A 17,167-nucleotide genomic window follows, 5' to 3' on the forward strand; every position below is an offset into this window, starting at 1 on the left:
CAAAACTGGACCTTATATATCATAGCCATGATATGTGGTGTGCGTAATCCAGTGACATGCACTCTTCCAGTATCCTCTGGGTCAGCAGCAGTTCCTCATTCCGCTATGTTTTCAACCAAACAATTAGTGGGCGTAGGACAAAGGTATCACTCAGGTAAGGGACCCCCAGTTCTTCATGTACAACCATATTTGTGGTCTCATTTGGGACACCCAGTAACCGCTTCAGGAACCTGTTCTCGGCCACTTGCAAATCTTCCATAACTACATGCCCCCATATTTCACTACCATAAGCAGCCAACCGGCATATTTGGCCTGATATATCTTTAAACGTGCTGCTATCATTCTTTTACCTATTTTGGTAGCAAAATTGAAAATGGCTACATTAGCTCGTGCTAAGTCACCCCTATTTCTCTGCTTTAGTGGGCCCCAGTTCTGGTGTTCGTCTAGTATTACTCCCAAATATGAGAAAACCTCGGTACAGGGGGCATTCGCAGTACCTACTCTAAACTGAAAGGACTTTTTCGTACGGTTACCTGTTTGCATGACAAATGACTTTGAATCATTTATGGACAAGTCCCTGTCCTTCATGAAAGTGGAGTAAGAATCAAGCAGGGTTTGTAAGCCCCTGGCGGTCCTACTTATCAGGACTGTGTTATTCGCGTATAATAAAACCGGGAGTCCCCGACGGCCTACCCGTGGAAAATCAACCGTTGTGTCTTGTAATACGCTATCTAAATCATTAATATATTGATTAAACAAAAAAGGGGCCAAAATACAGCCCTGCCTTACACCTTGCTTTATATCCACAGAGCCAGAGACTCTGAGGTCCTGAGAAAATCTGACCTGTGCCCTGGTTGCTTGATAAAGACTTTCTAAGAAAGAAATGATATTGTTGTCTACCCCAATAGCAAGCATGGATTGCCAGAGTTTACCCCTATTCACGCAGTCAAACGTGAAAGACAAATCCATAAATGCTAAATAGATCGTACCGGGGCGAGCAACCGTATACTTATTCAGGATCACAGACAGGTTAAGGCATAGGGCCATGGTGGACCTTCCGGGGCGAAACCCATACTGGATGTCTGATAAGATAGCATTCTCCTCTGTCCAGGTTGTCAACCTTTCCAAAAGCACCTGACCCACCCCCTTGACCACCGAATCCAAGAAGGAGATAGGCCTGTAACAATGGGTACTATCACGGTTGCCCTTCTTAAAAACTGGCACTATGGTTGACATTGCCCAAGGCCCAGGGCAACCGGATCTTGCCGCTGCATTCAAAACCGTGGCAAGAACAGGAGCCCAGGGGGTTGAATTGGATTTAAAAAGATCAGCTGTGATACTGTCAGGTCCCGGGGGTTTATTACTGGTCAATCGCATGATACCTTCTTTGACCTCAGAACAACTAAAAACCAAAACAGAATCTTCCACCACCCTAGGTGTGAGCAAGTTAGCTCAGGGGGGCACTCAAATATATCTTCATAGTAGTGTACCCACTCTTCCTCTGTTATATTGGCAGCTACCACTCTCTCATCTTCAGGGTTTTAAAAGGGGCTATTAATTCTCTTCCAGAATCTCGAGCTATCCTTCAGTGTGCTTGCATCGAAAAGGTTCCTCCATATTTACTCTTTTAAAGCAGATTTTCGTCTTACAAGTTCTTTCTTGTATTCCCTACGGCAAGATTTCGCCTGAATAGGGTCCCTAGGGCATTTGCTGAGTGCCTACCGCAGTTTCCTAGCCGCCTTTGAACAAAGGGAGTCAAACCATCTAGGAGACTGACTGGTGGATCGCCTCACTGGGGTGCTTAGAAACTCACTTATTTTATCTGAGATGGTGTTAAAGGCGCAGATAACTTCATTAGGCGACGAAGTCGCAGAACAGCACTTAGCCAGCTCGCTGGCGCACGAAGACGTCAAGTATTCATAAAACACATCTGGAGCTATCTGGGTCCATTTTAACCGCCTCCCACCATCAGTTGGTCTCACCACCCCACTTTGAACAGCTCCACCACTGTATACCTTATAGGGTCCCTGAAATTGCACACATAGGGGGTTATGATCACTGTAAATACTTGCTTCTATGGCAAATCCCACAAATAGATCTAGTATGGGCGAGGATACCAAAATTAATTCTATGAATGATCCATCACCCCTACCTTTAAAAGATGGAATAGCTAATTTACTACGTGAATCAGATAAACACATTAGGGACGGCATGTCAAATTCATGGAGGAGGTCATTCAGTGACTCCCCCTACCTGGAGTGTTCAAAGTGGATACCCTGAACACGTGGACACCCCATCTCGGCCACCGAAACTAACCTGGGGTCACCACATGTGTGAGTATTAAAGTCCCCAGCAATCCCAAGGTCTCCAAAGGTCGTATTCATGTGCTGCTTTCGCTGTTCCACGATACTGAGTTATAGAAATTTATGAGGCCCAGCTTACGGTGCCCCCTATGAAGTTCCAATGCCTGCATGCATGGATTTTTTAAAGACATAACCTTTAAACCACATTCAACTGCTAGGGAGAAATAGATTATAAGGCCACCCCTTCATCTTCCCACATATGATGAGATAGTTGGGACTGAAAATGTCTTGTAACCCTCCAATGGTGGAATATCTCCCGTTAGCCAAGTCTCCTGTAAACAAATTACGCTAAATTGCTTAACACATACAATCCATGAAGGGTCAGAGAACTTGCTAGCAAGTCCGGCAATATTCCAGGATATGAAATTTCTTTTACTGGTATCTGCGGACCTACTACTTGGTTGTGGGGTTGCCTGCAAATTGGCAGGTTTTGCTTGATTCTAAGAATCAGGCCCATTAAGTCAGTGACAAGCATCTAAAGTTGTCAAGGGCGTAAAACGATTAGCCAACTCGAGAGTAGGGAGGGGTGGCAACTCCCGCCAGCCATGTCCAGTAGTGTTCCAGTGATTTGACTCTGGTGCCCAATTAGAAGTCGGGTTCATTGTTGATCGATGCAAAGACATATAACTGTTATTTGGACCATAAAAAGTGGTCGCCAAACAGATACGACCAGAAGGTTCGGGTTTATAAAAAAAAAAACAAGAGATAAGGCAACAATTGACATCTTGGGGCCTTGAGAGGAATTGTTGATAGCGGAAAACAGAATCCTTTCAGCAAGATGAGGTTGGTTAAAATTGATAATGATACAGTCGCCATTGAATGATTTTCGTGAACTTCCCACCCAGTTAACCCTACGCACCATGTTTATATCATTCGCTGCCCTTGCTCCTAGTGCCGTGTTACAGGATAACCAATGTAGTACTTTGTTCTTTAATTGAGGGTAATCCTCCCTCGAAAATTGGGGGAGGATAGGTACATTCCCCAGTACCACAGCATATGGAGTTGACTCTGGTGGCAAATGAATATCAGGCAGGTTATTCATAAGATTGTTCAAAGGGCCATTGACCTTGCCTCTTTCCGGTTGTTGCTCCACTTGTACATTGCTCTCCTGCGAAGATTGGGAGCAGACGTTCAAGCTTCCCCTAGTGTCCGAAGTCATGCCTGGGGCCCTGACAGGATGAAATGAGGATAGTGGCAGGGTCAATTGGGGCTAAACTGTATTACTTGAGGGCTTTGAAGAAAGGAGTAAAGAGGACTTAGATACAGTGTTTGGGGCTCCAGGTTTTGAGCCATCCACTGTTGAAGGGACCATTGATAGATTAGCTTTATCCGTGTCACCCCCAAGCAGTGACCTACTGCTAAGCCTGGAAATACTGCCTTCAATCAGAGACTTTTGCCTAAACTTTTTTCGTGTGTATTGACTAAAACAATCACATTTTTGACTACTTTTTCGGTCAGATTTAATCAGACAAAGGTAAATCAATTACATTGCATTTTCATTTTTCAAAACATCTAATATTTCATAGTCCTAAACTGCACCGTGATATCCACATTACCCTTTTTTTTTTTTAAATATATACAACAATTTTTTAAATTTTTGACACCTTCTAAAAATACAAAACTTGACAAAAAAACATTCAACTCTTTTCAGCATTCATACCCACTCACACCCATTCATATTAATCATTATATACAAAACAAACTAAGTGAAAACGTGTCAATGACACGTATAGGCCATCCATAAAAATAGTAATCTCGTTTTTTAAACTCTTTGTTCTTTGAAAAAGTCTTTTTGTCAATTGGTTGGCCTTAACTAGTAAGGTCTACGCGTTTCGGAACCCTTTTCTTGCTGGGATCCTCGTCAGGACCATTGTGCACTGCAGCTTAAATGCAGTCTGTGCCTCGCAGGGGGATTAGATGAACTAAACGTCTACCTCTGTCTGCCAAGCCAAAAGTTTCTGCTTTTAGGTGTACGTAGAGGTGCAGAATATCCGATATCTCGGTCCCAATTACATCCGACTCCTCGATTTAGATAATTCTAACACAGTCCGTGTGTTGAAATGGCTTCAAAGTTGCCAGTTACGGAGCATAGCAGCTGCGTGAGAGAACCCCACTGAGACGCGGGAATTTCGTTTCATTGAGTGTGACGAACACAACTGGCAACTTTGAAGCCATTTCAACACACGGACTGTGTTAGAATTATCTAAATCGAGGAGTCGGAGTTTTCACTTATTTAAAAAAAAAAAAAAAAAAAAGGGTAATGTGGATATCACGGTGCAGTTTAGGACTATGAAATATTAGATGTTTTGAAAAATGAAAATGCAATGTAATTGATTTACCTTTGTCTGATTAAATCTGACCGAAAAAGTAGTCAAAAATGTGATTGTTTTAGTCAATACACACGAAAAAAGTTTAGGCAAAAGCCTTTTGCAGCATTGGCACTTTGTTTGGTACTTATTAGTAGACTTGGCCTTGCTGCCATTAAGTCAAAACCCAGAACTGTTTTTTCAATCAGAGACAGCCGTTGAATAATTGGACCAAGTTTAATATCCAAAATGGCTTTGGAACAATTCTGCATGACTTCTAAAAAAGGCTTCATGTCTGCGTTAATCGACTCTTGCCTGGTAGATGTATTCTTGGGTATCGTTTCGGCTCTTGGCCTTTTCGCCTTCCCCCCAGGTGTCTGGCCTTTTCTTTTCACCCCCGAACCTTGATTAGCCCGTTCTGCACCTCCCGGCCTCCCTCGTGTGATTGGTCTGTTGGTGGATGCATTTGCAGAATGGTTGGTGGCTGCATTCCCCACTTGCCCATTATGAGGATCTTCGATAGCTCCCCCGGAGGAGATAATCAAGACGGTGGGGCTAAAAGGTACCTGTCGACCCCAACAATGATTAATCGAGCCATTCAGTCCAGCTAGATCTTGTGATCCTGAGATTTTAAGAGGATCGTCGCTACTATCCACCTGGGTAACTGCGCATGTTGGCTGAGAGGGGAGAGAAATAACAGGGGATCTGGAAAGGCGCCGGTTCACCAATTCTATCTCCTTGTCCAACACTGATACCGCACACAGTAAAAATGAGTCCATGGTCACTGTGGAGCCTAAAGAACCTGCCGGGGCCTCTACCCCGCGCTTCCCGATCGAAAACCGTCTCCCTTATATTACACCAGTACCACGGCTAATATATTGGTCACTAGTCCCTAAAGGGTCCCGGACAAAATAAGCAAAACAGAAAAGGGGTGTGTATGGACAATATGTCCCTACCTGCTCGATGAGTTATGTCAAGGAGGTCCTGGTTGGAGTTGATGCCGAATAACAGAGAGACTGGTCTTACTCTGGTCCCGCTGGGAGAGTGTTGAGTTCGGAGTAGCTTGGTAACAATGATGTACAGGCCAAAGGGTAGGCCCAGCCCCTTCCGGGCTCTGCGCTGCAGGAGTCCCGTAGATGATTTATGCACCTCCTGGTGCGCGTGAGTGATGGTGCTGGTGGCACACCAGCGCGATGGCTTGTAGACTGCGGCAGTGGCAGGGCAAACAGACAACCAAAGCAGGAACGGGCTCCCGCGCTGCGGGAGTCTCGTAGATGATTTATGCGCCTCCTGGCGCAAGTGAGTGACGGTGCTGGGGGCTTGTAGACAGCGGCAGGGCAAACAGACAACCAAAGCAATTCTAAAACAGCAAACACTTCTATTTCTCAAAATGTTCTCTTCAGAAAAGTTGGGAGCCATGATAAGTTCCATCTGGGCATTTTTCTGGTTGGCGGTTTCTCGTATGTTCAAACGCGAGTCCAAAAAGCCTTTTGAGAAATAAAAGATTTTGCTGTTTTAGAAATTTTGGCACAAATTTAGTGCATGGATATAACTATTGAACATTTTCAGGATTTCGAGATTGATTTTGAACAAAAATAGGAAAAACTCATCATGCTGACCAATGACATATGAGTTATATAGGACTATTGGAAAGCCTTGAGGAAGCCCTTTTGGGGCGAAACGCGCGTCGGCTGTTGTATGTGGCAAAAGAAAATAATAAACTGGAACGATCTACAGCTGCGCTTGGCGTTCAATGATGTTGGACGATTTATGTTTGTTGAAATGTGATCAACACATTAGAGGATGAAAGTAACATATATAGTTTGTGCTCTGGTGTCATTGTTTTGATTGCAACATATATCACTTTTTGTGTACTTAGGATTCGATGCTCTAGGTGGATGAGCATTAGACACCAATGTTGCTCCTGACATGCTCCTTTGATGTTCTTTGAGTTAATGCATGATTACAATAAGGAGACACTATTGATGTGCAGATTACTATAAGCATATCCTCTATATCTCATATAATCAACTTGTGGTGGCTTGTAGACAGCGGCAGGGCAAACAGATAACAAAAGCAGAAACGGGCTTGAGACAAAGCATTCCAAAATGGTCACCAGTGTATGCGCATGTGTCGTGATGAACCAGTGGCCATTGTGGGATGATTTTTCTTATGAAGAAAAAACATTGTATGATTGCCACCCATACATGTGTCATTTCGTTATGAGAAATAACAAGAAAGCTGCTGGTGTCATGAGCATGTCAAAAATGGCAATGGCAGACATTTTTATTTGTTTTTTGTTTTTTAAAATGCCAACGGAAACAAGCATTGGCAAGGAGAGCAATTGAGAATGGTGTTTAGACCATCCTACTTTATCCTGTATAATGTCACATTTTGCACCACTTTTCACTCACCCACATTCCAAGAATGTCCTCTCTTCTTTATTTTGGGCTCTATGCTGTTCCCCCATTTCAGTCATGAATGCCTATTATTTTTATTTCCATAACTGATTTTCTGTATGCTGATGATTATTTCTGTTTCTTTAATTTCTTTGAGCTTGTTTTTTGTACTATTTGCCTAGAAGCTGGACTCCAGCAACATACTGTGCATGAAGAAAAAACACATGACAGTAAGATTATCTGGCTATCTAGATATTTATAAAAATATATGGATATATTTATAAATATATACTATTATAAATAAAATGATACAACAAAACAATCACTTGCATGGTGATTTCTTAAAAAATGGGTGGGCAGACTAGGTTGAATGAGCCAAAACCTGTAAATCAGGAACATGACTGAACCAGACACCTAATGAAAATTAGGGCTATATCTGTTCTTCTTTGGGATTTTTTTACATGAGATATATCTGGAATAGTGTGGCATGGGAGAAATATTCTCCGTCATTTATCTTGTCTCTGTAGATGTACTGAAAACCGGTATTACAGTGCCAAAGTATATGCCCATTATTATTTGTGTGTCAGTGGAATGTACATCAGATGTTTTGTGCCACTATTATATCTGTCTGCACTCTTGTGATAGGGAGTATGCCCATAAGAACGTCCATCGGCTCCTGTGCTGCACAATTTGCCCTGAGAGTGGCACAGATTATTGTCCAAATCTGAGGTCTATGCACAGTCTTTTGGAAGCCTGGGAGTATATGCGATAGAGTTGGACCACACAATTATATGACTAGTGTAATGTCCCACTCACTTATAATTATAATAGTGTGGCCTCACAGTAACTCAATGTGGATAATAATGTGCCTCCTTATTCTGTCTTACACACAGAGTATTCTGCACCCCTACGTTGACTCAGTCGGCTTCTCCAAACTTCATCAACTCAAGGAAGTTTCTCAGATGGACTCAAAGCAGAACAGATCCTTCCCTTTCTAGAGAAGGTAACCCACAAGACAGATAGTTTCGCAAACAATCAATCCATCACAAGCCTAACAATCCGTTGAAAAGGTAAATGAAAAAGTCACCTCTAATCAACAGCAATCATCTCATACACGTCTATCAGTAAAACAGTAGTCATCTCATACATGTCTACCAGTAAAGCTGCAGTAATCTCATACAGGTCTACCAGTAAAGCAGCAGTCACCTCATGCACATCTACCAATACAACAGTAGCCATCTCATACATGGCTACCAGTACACAGAAGTCTTCTCATACACATCTACCAGTACAGCTTCAGAACATGCTGCAGCATTGAAATGACAACCATTCAAGTAGTGGTCACTACCACTCTCATCAACTATAATGAGTGCTCCCTGTCTTATTTTTCTTTTTAATCACTTCACTGTCTTCAAGACAATTGGCCATCAAGTTCTCATCAATATTCTTTCATCCTGCATTGTATTAGGAGACAATATGGGGAAGATGCACAAAGGCATTTGTGAGTATGTGAAGTAGTACCACATGAGTTCTTCTTGACATATTCATACATAACTTCATGAATGGACCCCAAAATGATCAACTCCCTATCAGTAAAAGCAGAAAGAAGGTACACTTCTTTCCAGTAGTTTCAATTAAATATGAATATTCCCAAAATATTCAAACATTTTCCCATTTTAGGTATTTAAGAGTATGTGAAGTAGCACTCTTGTTGTAATACTTCACGGATTCATAAATGGATTCTGCCCGATTCATCAGTGGTTTACCTACTATTATTTCCACAGACATGAACTCGTCCAAATGAAGATCTCCGAACTAGTCGTTTCCAATTTTACCCAGGAGTACCTCAAAGATATTGCCCCTTGTTTCTATTCAACTTTGATATGGAACTTATTAGAGTTCTTCATGCAAGTCACAGAATCAAAGTCCACCAATATTCCACTCACATTTAACTCAACTTGAAAATATCCACCATTAAGGTGTTTCCATTGTCTCAGTGACTGCCTAGTTCTCAGTGCACACAACATCAGAAACGTTCATATCTAGCAATGGCTCTCTGAAATGAAGGTGGGCGGACTTATAACCCAAACTTCCGAAGATGCTAAATCGCTCAGATTCAACCTCAATAGAAAACTGCCCTTCTGAACACACATGGGAAAGGAAATCAATATATGTGGTGCACTTCTTAGCAGAATAAAATTCTACTTCACATAATATGACTTCAGAGCCACCACCCAAACCTTGATCCTCTCACTCCTACATGGAGGTTTAGCCTTTGCCACTGGCAACTGTGTCTCAACATTGGCCCCACTGAAGGATATCCTAAACATCAACCCACTTACCAAAGGGCTGAAAAACAGAAGCACCTTATTATATTGATGAATATACTTTGGGTATCTCTGTAGGCTTGCATCATCTACAAGACATGCTGCACCAGCTACAATGCAGTACCCATCACAATGAACTCTCCAGCCTCCCTGGCTTAAAAGATAACCACACCTGGAGGACAATCTAACACAAGAAGCCTCGTTATGGCCGGAAAGGAAAGCAATAATTGCAAATAACAAACATCAGGAAGCAAGCCTAGTGCATATATTCTGAAAGATGCACCTCATTAGTCATTGCTAAATGATCAACTAGCTTCTCTGTTTTATGAGCCCAACCACAAACTCACAATGTTCTATCTCTCTCAAATTATTCTTGATCTCAAATTATTTCATTATACGCTGCATGAACTACAACTGCTTTCTCAATACAATATAGCGTGTTCTGATGCCATCCAGCTAGGTTCACTGTCAGTAAGTACCAATGCATGTGTAAATTTATACCTAAGTATCCCTCCATTCTAGCACTGCATTGCCTTCAAGACTTGTGACTGTCAGGCAAAAGAGCCCTCCCTGGAACACAACAGAGGAACCAAACACATAGAAACGTTGGAAACATGAATATGTCTCCACTTGGCAAACTGGTGTGATGATTATAATTTAAAAAGTATTTAGTTGTATCCCTAAATAATAAAGCAGTTGTATCCCTAAATAAAAATGAAAACATGCTATCACTTAAATGGTAAACAGAGCAAGGGGCAACCCAGTATCCCTCAGAACCTGGGCAAGAGTTATATAAACAACAATTGGTTCTGTCGGGTCACACAAAGACAACTTCTTTGTAATTATGCCAAATTTGTTTAAGGCAAAAATTGAAAAAATTCAAGAGAATCAATTTGCAGATAAACACACAAACACCAAATATGCAAAAAACCATAGGTTTTTTACTTAGCCTATCAAACAATTATCAAATAATCATACGGCTATCAGTAAAATTCAAATGTTTAAATGACGCAGGTGTAAGGAGTGACACAAGGTGACAAAGTGAATAAAGTAAAAGTGACAGATTCAGTGTATTATACAATCAAATGACGAAATGCTGTACATGTATTTACAAGTAGCACATTTTTAGGGAAAACCGGTCCATTTTCATCATGTGATGTCATATGTCGCAAGCTTTGTAATTGAATTACAATTCATTTATCAGCTTAAAGACCAATTGAAGTGTGGACAATTAGCCGTCGACGTTTCAACCCTATCACAAGCCTAACTGTAGGATGTCAATACGGGTCTTCTTCAGGACGTGGGGTTATCAGGACATGTACAAAATCAGTCACCAAAATATAAACCCCCTTTTCAGTACAACGATGTTTCTATTTGTTGTCACGGATTTCAACAATTAGATCTCTGCTGTACTTGATAGCAGGAGCGGCTCGTGAAGGTAAGAGTGGTGAGGCGGGGTTGGGGGGGTACTAGAGAGACAATGACGAGGAAAAAATAATTATTTATTTAGTTTTCCCTCGTCGTTGTCCGTCGAGTTCCCCCCTACCCCCCTCCCCCACAGCTCTTATCTGCATGCGCCGCTCCTGCTTGATACACTGGCTCGGCTGAAAATGGGCCACTTTGACCGAAATCCCCCTCTCCTCTCCTTAATATACATGCAATCTTTGTGAAGCCAAGAGCCACTGCAAACACTTTGAGAGAATATGTAGAAATATCTGGCATTTGGTGTCAACGGGGGAGAAAGCCGTTACACGCTCTGTCCCGCTTTTCTCCCGTCTCGCTGCTGGCGTTTGTTGTCAGCTGGGGAGATAGCAGCTACATGCTCTGTCCCGCATTTTTTCTCTTGTGAGGATTTGTTTTTGAATCTTATGGTACGAGACCATCGTAGATTTGCATGGTCCCCTTCCGAGACTTTTTGAGTTATTCAAGGTCAATGCACTGATGAAAATTGTTGCATTGAATATTTTTGTTGTGTTTTCTGGGCAAAGAGAGTACATATGAACTACTGAAGAAATTCTCTTCACAATAATTACTTTATTGAGATACAAGAGTGATGTTAACTCTATGGGAGTGTAATTCTGTTCTTTTGCCTAACTCTCTTGTGGGTGAATTTGTAAATTGACCCACTGTTGCTGCCCTGCTGTTTCTGCCCCTGCTGTTCAGTGCTTAGAGCTCACTGCCACCATCACCTGGCCCTAACAGGGGACCAGAGCACCGCGATCACACCCGGCCACAGCGCTCACGGCATCTACAGTGCTGTTATAACAAAACGAGGACTACAAGTTCCAGAGTCCCCAGGCCCACGCCAGGTGCTGCCGGTGAGAGGGAGACGTGGCCATCGCGCTTATAGCGCTGCCTCTCCCACCGTGGTGCGGGACCCACTGTTGCTGCCCTGTTGTTTCTGCCCCTGGTGTTCGGGGCTTAGAGCTCACTGCCACCATCAACTGGTCCTAACAGGGGACCGGAGCACCGCGGACACACCCGACCACTGCGCTTCATGGCATCTACAGCGCTGTTATAACAAAATGAGGACTACAAGTTCCAGAGTCCCCAGCCCCATGCCAGGTGCCGCCAGTGAGAGGGAGGCGTGACCATCGCGCTTATAGCGCTGCCTCTCCCACCGCAGCGTGGGACACGTGCGGGCCAAGGGCAGGCCCGTCATTGCCAGGAAGAGGAAGGGCAGGGCCGTGTCTCTTCGTTTTTTGTTCCGGGACTATCTTGGGTAAGACTTTGCTCGCCTGCCCCCCCTGAGCTTGACAACCACGTTGGACGTAGGTAACATTACTAGCTGGCTTTGCCTTGGTGAACCCCTTGGACTCATGTGAGGAATAATGTAGGACTAAGGACTTGGAGTGGGTTTTTATGTACATGGGAAGCCTAGATGATTATATTACTTCTGATTGGGCTAACCTTAATTTTTATTTATTTATTTATGTATTTATTCCCTACCTTGCTAACTGCTATATTTGATCCACGCATACCCAGCTCCCAATTGTCTAAATATCAGCCATATTTACCCCATGCATTGTAGATCAAGGGGAATCTCTGGCTTGACTATCTGTAACGCAGGTGAGAGCTAGGAGGGTATAACTTACGATTTACCCTAAGCCCGCAATGGGGAGACGTGATTGTATTGTAAAACAGCCTCACCCGCAAAAAACGTCCTCTTCCCTGCTACCACCGACATCAATTGATAGAATGTTCCAGAGAGCTATAGGGGTGGTAACAACAGAGATTGAACTCACTGAAAGGCGTTTATCATTAAACCCAGATCTTTGTCTTCCGCCTTCAGAATTGTCTACTTCTAATGCTCTTACCCCTAACCACTCCCCACCATCCTAGGTGTCAGTGCCTCCACTATCACTAAGCAGAGAAGCCACATCTGGAATAGAACCCTGCAAGGAGGGACCTGCCCCCACCTTGTGTAACAAAGGGAAGTGTAAGCAAGCAAGCAAGGGGCACCTAAGAGTAAGAAACTTAGAGGGGGCCAACAGATAGTGTGGCATCCTCGGATATGCATAATGCCTTCAAAAATTGCACTGCTAATGCTCAAATGGATCCTCCCTATCCAGTTTGGGTGCAAGATATGACTAGAGATTTACTAGCCCAAATCAGAGAAATTGTGAAGGAGGAGGTTGCCCCTTTATCACATTATATACACAAGCTAGAGAGACTTGTGGACAGCAGACAAGAACTCATGGGCCTTAAGCAAACTCAATTAGTGAAGAAGAGGACTGACTTTAGATGTCAGGTAGACACCTTAGGTCAAACTCCTGCCGCCAAATTGGGTGCCCACAAGAGTCCACAGATCACCAACACAGAGGGTTTTAGACGGCCTAGTAATAATGCTTCTAATAGTGACCAACTAGCTAGGCTGTCCATGCCAGGTTTAGGTGCACAGCAGGAGCAAACTCACACAACCAACACAACATGTAGGAACTCTAACTGTGAATCTAGGAATGACAATGCAGCCTCCACCAGTCGGAGACAAGGTAAAAGCACTACTAGTCAACTAGGGAACACCGAGTGCAGAGAAGGACATGGGGAGGGAGAGAGTTCAGCGGGCGGTATAGAAGTAATAACTCAGGAACAAATGTTTGATCTGGCTGGCAAGGAATAGGCAGTTCCCCTGTGATAGGGCGGGAGAAATTATAATTGTTTGCAGAGTTGGCGGGGTGGGAAAAGGCATAAAGACAAATCAAGGCGACTGTGTGGTTATAAACTTTAAAAATCCTCAGACTGTATGTTGGTTATTAAACCAGAATCATAGGCCTCTAGAGTACCACACAGAGATCCATTTACTACCTCTGGACCATTTTTACCCCCGCCATCCTATACTACACAGGGCCGGTACGCCTTTAGACCGAGGGTCAGTGCACCATTGTGACTTTAACTATCCTACCCCCAGATCCCTATTATACAGTGTCCCTGTAAGAACTAGATTTCAGGGTCTTGAGGAAGTGGATTGACATCCAAAGAAACTAGGAAAGGGACCTGCAAGGCCCCATGTAGAATCTAGGGAGAATAGGTTTACCCAACCCAGACGGCTCATGAATCTCGGGGTACGACAAAATATCCTGGAATTGGGTCTAATATTACCGCAGGTGGATGGTGACATAATAAGGTCAGGGACAGAACCTCTCAGCCAGCAAGCACCCACAACTATTGAACCCTCTAGCCTTGGGGATTTGGTGGAAAAATAGCACAATTGGCCACCTACCTGCCCTCCCTTGTATTTAGTAGGGGATGTCCATATATCTAACCCTCGTGCCACGGTGGCCCCTGCCCACAACCAGAGCCAAGGAAGGAACTTAAAGATCTTATCCTGGAATGTTGCTGGTCTAAAAAGTAAGCTGCCCTGCCCTGATTGGGGCCTTTTCGTTGACCAGTTTGATATCTGTCTATTCCAGGAGACATGGGCACGGGAAGATTCTCTCAGGGTGGGGTTTGCCTCGTTCACCATCCCAGCGATTTCGGGTGGCAGGGGGAGACCATCCGGGGGTTTATGTTTTTGGGTGGGTTCACACTTGGGCTGCACAGTTAAATCCCTGGACTCTGGGTCTAGTGATATTTTATGTGTAGTACTTACCTTTCCTACCAAGTTGGAACTGGCCCTTGTTAACATCTACTCTCGTCCTGTGAGTGTGACTAAGGAATCCCCGACTTTTGACCAACTCAATTCTTTCATGCCAGTTGTCTCCCCAAATACTTGGTTGATAATGGGGGGTGATTTTAACTGTCACTACGAGCCCCTTCCAGATATGGGTGATGCAATTCCCACTGAAGAAGATGTACAGTGGTCAATTCCTGAACACCAAATTCTACCAATTAACACCTGGTCTCTGCTGGCAATACAGATCAATGCATTCACACTAGCGCACTCCTTGCAAGCGTGCAATGGTCTCACACCCTCGGATATCCCAGGGAACCTAACATTCAATAGAATTTGCCAAGCTTTTCTTTTGGATTACATTCTAATGGAGACTAGGCTGTGGTCCAGAGTCCTTGACTTCACTGTCCTCCCATGACATGACAGCAATCAAAATGCTTTATCATTAGTATTGGAGTTGCCAAATCTGGGAACTCCTGTGCCCACTAGTATCGCTGTAGACAGTGGCCTAACCCTCTCTAACAACAGGAGAAGAGTTAGGTGGGGGGCAATCCAGCAGTCACTAGAAAAGCTGTCTGCATTGTATGCAGCAGTCATTCCAGTGTTAGTAGAACTGGGTGAAGTGGTAGTCATGGTGGATAACACCGCTTCTATCGACAAGGTTGCAGACTTACATGCAGGTCTGGTCGTAAAGCTTGCTGATGTATTCTACCTAAAGGCACATGCGAAGGGCAAAAAGAGGGACATCCGCTCATGGTTTAATGACAGCTGCCATGTGGCAAAACGTGCTTTATTGGAGGCCATCAAAGCTAAAAACAAGCCATTAATCAAAGAAAAGAGGTCGTTGTACTAAGAGACCATTAGGCTAGCGAAGGAGGCCTGGGAAATGGACAGATGGGATGCTCTGCAAACTGCTCTGGCCAACAAAGATCAAAGAGAGTTCTGGTCCATAGCTGCCACTGGGAGTTGTCAGGGCAAGGTTGCTATCGAACCTAATATATCAGCAGAAGCCTGGGAAGCTCACATTAAGGCCCTATATACCTTAAAGGATGTCCCCGACTCCTGTGGAGATGTATTCCCAATTGCTCCTAGTTCTAACCATGATGAACTTACTAAATGTACACTTTCAGAAGTTTTAAGTGCGATAAGCAAACTCTGTATGGGCAAAGCGCTGGGATTGGACAAGATCCCGGGAGATCTCTTCCGAGCAGAACCAGGAATCTGGGGACCTTATCTGTGGGCTCTATTTAATGCCATCTTGAAGGGCATGCCAATTCCCGAAACCTGGGCAGGGGCAGAAATAGTCCCATTTTTAAAAAAGGGGTAGCCGCTTCTCCCTGTAAATTACAGACCGATCCGTTTGATCGACGTCATGCAAAAACTCTTTGCATGGGTAGTTCTTGACCGTTTGCAGGGGTGGATGGGAGATCATGATATCCTAAGCTCTTATCAAGCCGGATTCAGGAAGAATATTTCCACCATGGACCAAATCTAGAGACTCCAACTTATATTTTGAAAAACGGTGAGAATGGAGGGTGGCAGCCTCTATTTGATCTTCGTGGATCTGAAGTCAGCTTTCGATTTGGTGCCCAGGGCCAAGCTATGGGGGGTACTTGGAGACATGGGATTCCCCCATACCTTCTGAATATACTGATTAGATTGCATGAAGGTAATTTTGCCCAAGTAAGGTGTGGAAAAGGAGGTGAACTGACCCCCCGACTTCCAGTTGACAGGGGTGTAAGGCAGGGGTGTGTGCTGGCACCTACCCTGTTTTGCCTCTTTGTCAACTCTCTGGTATCCCACCTTGCAGAGGTCAGGGACAACGATGCCCCCAAATTGGCAGGTACCAAAGTCCCCGCAATGATGTTTGCGGATGACACTTTGCTACTGTCAAAATCTCCAATGGGCATTCAGAGGGTCCTGGACAGCTTTGCCACTTTGTGTGGCAAAAGGGGGTTGGAGATCAATACCCTGAAGACAAAGTTTATGGTCTCCAATCTCCCCAAGACAAGCCGCCCTAACCCTAGTCTGGAGGGTACCATCTTGGACAGGGTGTCGGTGTTTGAATATCTAGGGGTTACACTGACAGAAAATATGGAGTGGGGCCCACAAATTGCTAAAGCAAAGCTTAGGCTAGCCCAGACCTCTGGGGGATTGCCAAATTATTGAGAAATTCCACCTCTAAACCTGCTGGGCCAATAGTTGAGATTTACAAGGCCCAAGCCAGGGGTGCTGCAATGTATGGGGCTGTACTCTGGGGGCATTGCTGCTGTGGAACTGTGAGCAAGGTGGAAAATAACTTTATGAGCTAGATCCTGGGTCTCCCCGCTAGTACCCCCCTTGTTCCCCTGCGGTTGGATCTAGGAATTAGACCAATTGAGGAGGAGTTGGGCCTCAGACACCTAACATTTTGGTGTAGAATGTGGGAGACTCCGGAACTGGCAGCATACAGAACAGAACTAAAAGAGATATTGAGCCTTCCGGGAGTAGTAAAAATCCCCTTGTTTGCACATATAAAGGATGATTGCACTAAGATGGGAAATCCAACTTTGTGGAGCAACCCTGAGGAAGCATGTGATGCAACCCCACGTTCTGAAGTGGTAAAAGCTTACCGTTCGAGCAAGCTTGCCGCTGTACAGGGACGTTCCTCTGTAGGTCAACT

Source organism: Triturus cristatus, chromosome 1_1 (assembly GCF_964204655.1).
Source record: "Triturus cristatus chromosome 1_1, aTriCri1.1, whole genome shotgun sequence".
In the NCBI taxonomy this organism is placed as follows: domain Eukaryota; kingdom Metazoa; phylum Chordata; class Amphibia; order Caudata; family Salamandridae; genus Triturus; species Triturus cristatus.